The sequence below is a fragment of the Tachypleus tridentatus genome, chromosome 3 (genome assembly GCF_004210375.1).
Source record: "Tachypleus tridentatus isolate NWPU-2018 chromosome 3, ASM421037v1, whole genome shotgun sequence".
NCBI lineage: Eukaryota > Metazoa > Arthropoda > Merostomata > Xiphosura > Limulidae > Tachypleus > Tachypleus tridentatus.
The window spans coordinates 57,636,581-57,642,504 of NC_134827.1; the positions used below are offsets into that span (position 1 = coordinate 57,636,581).

At 34.2% G+C, this 5,924-nt stretch overlaps 1 long non-coding RNA gene across 1 annotated transcript; it reads right to left on the reverse strand.

Annotated features, from left to right (window-relative positions):
* Positions 1–221: 221 nt before the first annotated feature.
* Positions 222–1,915, reverse strand: LOC143246072 (uncharacterized). The gene is made up of 3 exons (XR_013025771.1): positions 1,864–1,915; positions 757–861; positions 222–281 (listed from the first exon to the last, which is right to left on the reverse strand). It is a non-coding gene; the product is annotated as an uncharacterized LOC143246072 (long non-coding RNA).
* Positions 1,916–5,924: the final 4,009 nt, after the last annotated feature.

Consider the following 5,924-nt stretch of genomic DNA (forward strand, 5'->3'; position numbering starts at 1 on the left):
ATCTATCAAACCTACTTCATTAACTTAAGCCTAAATAATCAAGCTCACTTCATTCAATTAAGCCTAAATACTTAAACTTGTGTTCTACAAATGTTTTTAGATTAACATCTGTTGTACTCGACCAGTGAAGTATCAGATGAAAATTTAAGAAAACGAATAAGTTTAAGAATTTCATTATGATTGGTAACGAGAAATCAGTAACTCTGAAAGTGTTATTAAACTCACCTCTTTGTCATACTCAGCTCGTAATTTTCTAAATTCTTCCTGGTGGTTAAAGGCCACTAAAATAAATAATAGTTGTTGCTGTTTACACACATTTTACTTCAACCGAAATAAAGTGCCTTAAAGAACCTGTAATTCCATTTACTGTAAGATATTAAGCTTACAAGATTTATAGTAACGAAAACAGAAGAAGCAAATAGATCTATACTAACCACAACTAATTCTTGGATAACTCTTTCACCAACAGATAGTGCAATTGATTGTCTCTTTATATCGAACACACAGTGGAAAGCACAAGCATGTTCGATGATTGAGATTTAAACCATGGCTCACAAATTGTGAGTCAGTGGGCAGAATAGAGACAATCCATTGTATGATCTTTTGTTTCATTTTGTTAGCTCTAACTCTCCTAAAATATGCTATAAACTCAAAATTAACGGTTAGGTCTGTTATCCATCTAAATGTTCGTAACAGACATTAGGTTTATCTCATACTGAGAATGACTTTAATGTGACAATTTGGAAGAAAACTTACACGTTTCGGTCTCTTCTTTGTGCGTTGCTGTCAGCTTCGAATTCAGTTCTTGTATTTCCTCCGTACGGTTTCGCCTCAGTTGTTCTAATTGCGTTCCGTAATCTCCTAGATAAAAGAACAGTGTCTTTAATAGCTCTATATTTTCAAATTCTTATCGTTTTGCGATTTTTATAATCTAGTCCAGCATTTCGCACAGTGTAGGGGCAGTTAGGGTAGTGTCAATAGCGTAAGAATGCAAAATGAAGATTTTTATTATTTATTAATTAATAGAAATAATAAGAAAGAACTACAACAGACAAATTTAATGTACGTGCCTCGTCTCTTAATTCAATCACAAGGGGTAAGGAAGCACAAGAAACTATATTTATTAAAGCAGATTTGTTTGATTTTGAATTTCGCGCAACGCTACACGAGGGCTTTCTGCGCTAGCCATCCCTAATTTAGCAGTGTAAGACGAGAGAGAAGGCAACTAGTCATCATTACCCACAGCTAAGTCTTGGGCTACTCTTTTACCAACGAATAATGGGATTGACCGTCACATTATAACGCCCCTATGGCTGAAAGGACAAGCATATTTGATATGACGGGGATTTGAACCCGCGACCCTCATATTACGAGTCGAGCGCCCTAACCACCTGTTCATATTACTAGATATACACACACGTCAAACTCTTATCCTATACATTCCGGAAACTAAATTCAGAATCTGTACACTGTGGCGACTAAAATCAAGGTCTCTGTACTTCGGAATGTAAAATCAGAGTACATTAACTCAGACAATTAAAAGATCTGAATTTTAATATCCGGAAAGGTAGAGTATAATCGTATTTGGAACACGTGAATAACATAAATCATGATATAATGGGCGTGAGGTAAGGCATGTCATTGGCGTCTGCAATGGAGGGGTCAAGAAGGGCATTTCCTCCCTGGAACATTAGAAACACAATTCTTTCTTTCTTCATTCAGCATATTTACGTGAGTTTCTATTCAATTCACAATATCACTATACTGATATTTAGAGTGATAAATTTCTGCGGGCGTCTTTGAAGCGGGTGCTTCACTTTCTTAATAATAACTTCATGCAACGAAAATATTTAACCAACATACTTTGCTGAGCTCTCCATTCCAATAAAGTGCTTGAGTGGGACAACGCATCCAACTGGAAATAAACAACGATTAACAATTAACAAGCATGTAAATTATAAATAATTAAGAAATTATTACAAAAATAATTACACATGTTAAATAATGTCCCACGAATTCAAAAGTGTAGAATTCACGGTATCTAATCTTTTTCCTTTTTTATGGGGAAAAGTAATTTCTCGAATAGAACAGGTGAGAAATTTTATTATGCTTTAAGCTAAGTTTTCTAAAATAAAAAACGAATAAACACTTAAATAATGGAAATTATTATTGTTGAATTATATTGCTAGTTTTGTTGCAACTCTTATCTACATCAAATAAAAATGTTACTGCTGGCTACATTCAACGAAACGACGGTTAAGTAACCAGTGTAGAGTTAACAAATAACTTTGACAGTGCTGTTGTTCGTTAGGTGTCAAGATTTACACCACATTATATATACCATATATCATATTCACATGATGCGATATACTGTTTCAGGTGTGTATAAGTGCATAGTTTTGCTACTTAATTTAAAAGTATTCCCTTTAATATTCCTCTTCCAACAGGTGAAGGGTTTATCTACATGCTTTCTTACATACCTCAATCAGTTTATTTGTCGTTTAATTCACAAAATAATTTATGTAGATGTGTATTGGTATAATATTTGTAATATATTATCTTTCTATAAGCCTTATCGTGATACTTTTTAAGTTATGAGCAAAAAACTACTCGGGACGCAAGGGATACGAACACTTTCTGTCGTAACTGGAGTTATGTTGAAAGAGAATAAAATTTATATAATACGTTCAAAATCTTTACAGTAAAGGTAATCAGTTTCTAAATGCTGGTAACTTTACACGTGGTTTGGGGTTCACCACGTTAATATTTGGTAACACACACATGCGAGTGAGACGGCATTACGAGAAGTTACTGAAAATCTTTCCCACCACTGAGAGTCTATTTTAACACCGTATTCACTATATGGGAGGAGAGTTGTATATTATCTTGTTGGAAATTGTATAGTCCCCCATCCCCTGGAATAACAGTAGTTATAATCCTTGACTTATTAAATTTGATCACGTTGTTCAACAAGATACGGAAAATGGAAAGCCAACTTCAAAGAAAATTTTAAATTTTAGCCTCGCCATAATGGCTCATAAAATGTCTTTAAGTTGGTTGTTGTTGTTTTGGAACAGCCATTTTTTTTCTTTCTTATTTTTGTCTTTATTTCTAGGATCATTAAATAAAATATGTCAAATGATTGACGTAAGATTATCAGAATCTCAATAGCAATATTCTGCAAAGACAAAAATTCATATAATAGTTTTAATTCTCAGTGTAAAAAATTTGAAGCTCTTACTTATTTCACCAACCAGTTAAACATGCAAATCTCTTGTGCTGAGATACAAACGTTAACACTTTTACACTTAAAATGTATTTTGATAGGTATCTATCTCCTATCACACAAAGCTATCTCAATTACTCTTTGCACTCTAAGCTTTGCTGAAAAATATTTTTGTAATTAGTGCATCAGTCTTTATACCCTATCAACTTTATGCTTTTTCTAAACATGTGCATATCATGTGACTGTTCTCCACCAGTAGTGGCACATCTGTCTCCCTCTACTATTCCTTCTTACTCCTCACTTTCAAGAATTGACCTGTTCTAAGTGAAGAACACCAGCCATGAGGAGGGTGGATGTGAATTACCAATGGGAAATTATATTTTGATGTCAAAAAATAACTTCTGATGTGGTATTATCTTCACTCTATAAAGGTAAAAGGGTCAGTTAAGAAGCACAGCAGAATAACTAACTATCCAGAATGAACAGATGTACTCTGAGATGAATAAAGCCCATAAATGGGGTACTTCTGGAACAGGTATGTTCTTTACACAGGAAGGTGGGAATGAAAGTAGAATGTGTGAAAAATGGAACAACAGGTTCAAGCATTAGTCATGTATAAATAAATGTAAGTGCAATGAACTATATACTTTCTCACCCTCAACAGTACAGATTCTATAACTCATTTGTAACCACAAGATTGTGGATAAGGCATGTAGACCAATATACACACACACACACACACACACCAACAATCAACTGTAAGTAGAATACCATCATTGTTTGTTCTCTTGTCTTCCTGAGAGACAATCAGTCACACTATGATGGTGTTACAGAACAGTTGCCATCTCTATTTTTTCATTTTGGGGATTTTAACAGACACTCCCCTGTGGAGTAGTACTAATATATACATGAGGGATTGTTCCATTGAAAATATGTTCTCAGATCACAACCTATCTCTCTTCAGTAGTGGTTCTTTTCCCTATTTCCATGCACCTAGTCAGTCTTTTACTGCTGTGGATCTACGTATCTATCTGTTCCCCTTCACTTTTCTTGAGAGATGACAATGGTAAGTGGTACAGTGAAACTACCCATTGTTTTAAGAGAGAATGGCTGTGGTCAGTGCCCTCTTACTTAAGTGCCATGGTGGAAGTTGGACCAGATTGACTGACTTTTTTTACCACTCTTTTGGAACTTGGTCCTGCAGTCCTCAGTCTTCCATCTGTTAACAACTGCATGGAGGCAGTAAGTAATTGCATAATTCAAGCAGCTGCCAGTATGCCAACTGTATAACATTTCAAAAAAGTTATTTTCTCATTCTTTAGTAAGAAGAGATATCATCCAATTTTCACAACATCAGTAATTGTAAAAAACATTACAATGTATCTAAGAATGGTTTTGTAATAGTACTGACATCATTGTTGTTTAATGAAAGGAGAGATCAAAAGAAATCTGTATGTATGTCATATCGAAAGAAATAATAGTGTCTGTAACTATTTGTTAACAACAGCTTAGCATTCTTATGTTAGTTCCTGTTAAACTATGTTGAAGCATACTAAATAACCCTATCCATCTGTTAACAGGATTAAAATTATATATTTCTATATCAGTTCCTGTTGAACAAGTCAGAAATTGTGTTATCATCAAGATTAAAAGTGATGTAACATTAACAGTTGCCTGTTGAAAAGTCTAGGAATATGTTAAACAGTTTCTTTCAAGGTTAAACATTGGTTCATGTTATACAATCTTGGAGTTAAACAGCTGATACCAAAACTAAACGTTAGTTATTTTCAACAAAATTCATACATAGTAAACAGCTGGTTCAAAACCTAAACAAACATGAGACACACAGTTGCCACCACTTCTAAGCATTGCTTCCTGTTGAACACAAGTAACACATATTAAAAGCTGTTACCAAGATTTGTTAATTTCTTCTATACTCTCTGTGTTGAATTTCTTTAAACAGAGAGTGAGATTGTCATTGAATGGTTTGTAAAAGATGATCTCATTTTGTTTTTTCTCTTAAATATACAGATCTTTTTTGGGCATCATTACTGGCATTTCCAGATCTACATTTGCTGCTAACGTACATTACAAATGCACTGAGAGCTCTTTCTATTTACATTTTAATTATTTCTATCTTTCTTGGTACAAACACTACCTTTCAGGGTCAATTCCTACATTTGAGATGTCTATACTCTGACATTACAAACGACATTACTCGTTATTTCTACACATCAGAATTATCCCAACAACACCAATAAAAAGGCTAAACTTGCCACATTCTTCATTGCAAGCTGTCTCTGGTCTAAAGACAAACCACATAGTGACAGAGATCCTTTAGTCTTTACATACCTTCCTTCAACTAGACAGAGTAGTAGAACTATCCAATGCAACATTACCTTACTGACAAGAGAAAACACATCTCTCGACATTTTTATCACTCCACTTTCAGTTTCTTTCAAATGTAAAAGGAATTTCAAAGACTGTCCAGTAAATTCCAAATTACAGACAGAATCAATCACCTTCACTTGTACAAACTGACAGAACTGGTCTGTGTTGGCGAGCTATTTGTCTTGCATGTGATTATATCACTAACTTATCGAATCTCTCCAGTTCTACCTTTCACGTAAAAGCCCAATTTAAATCCGACTGCATTACTTATTTATTTGCTTTACTGGACGTAAACATCTCTGAATTG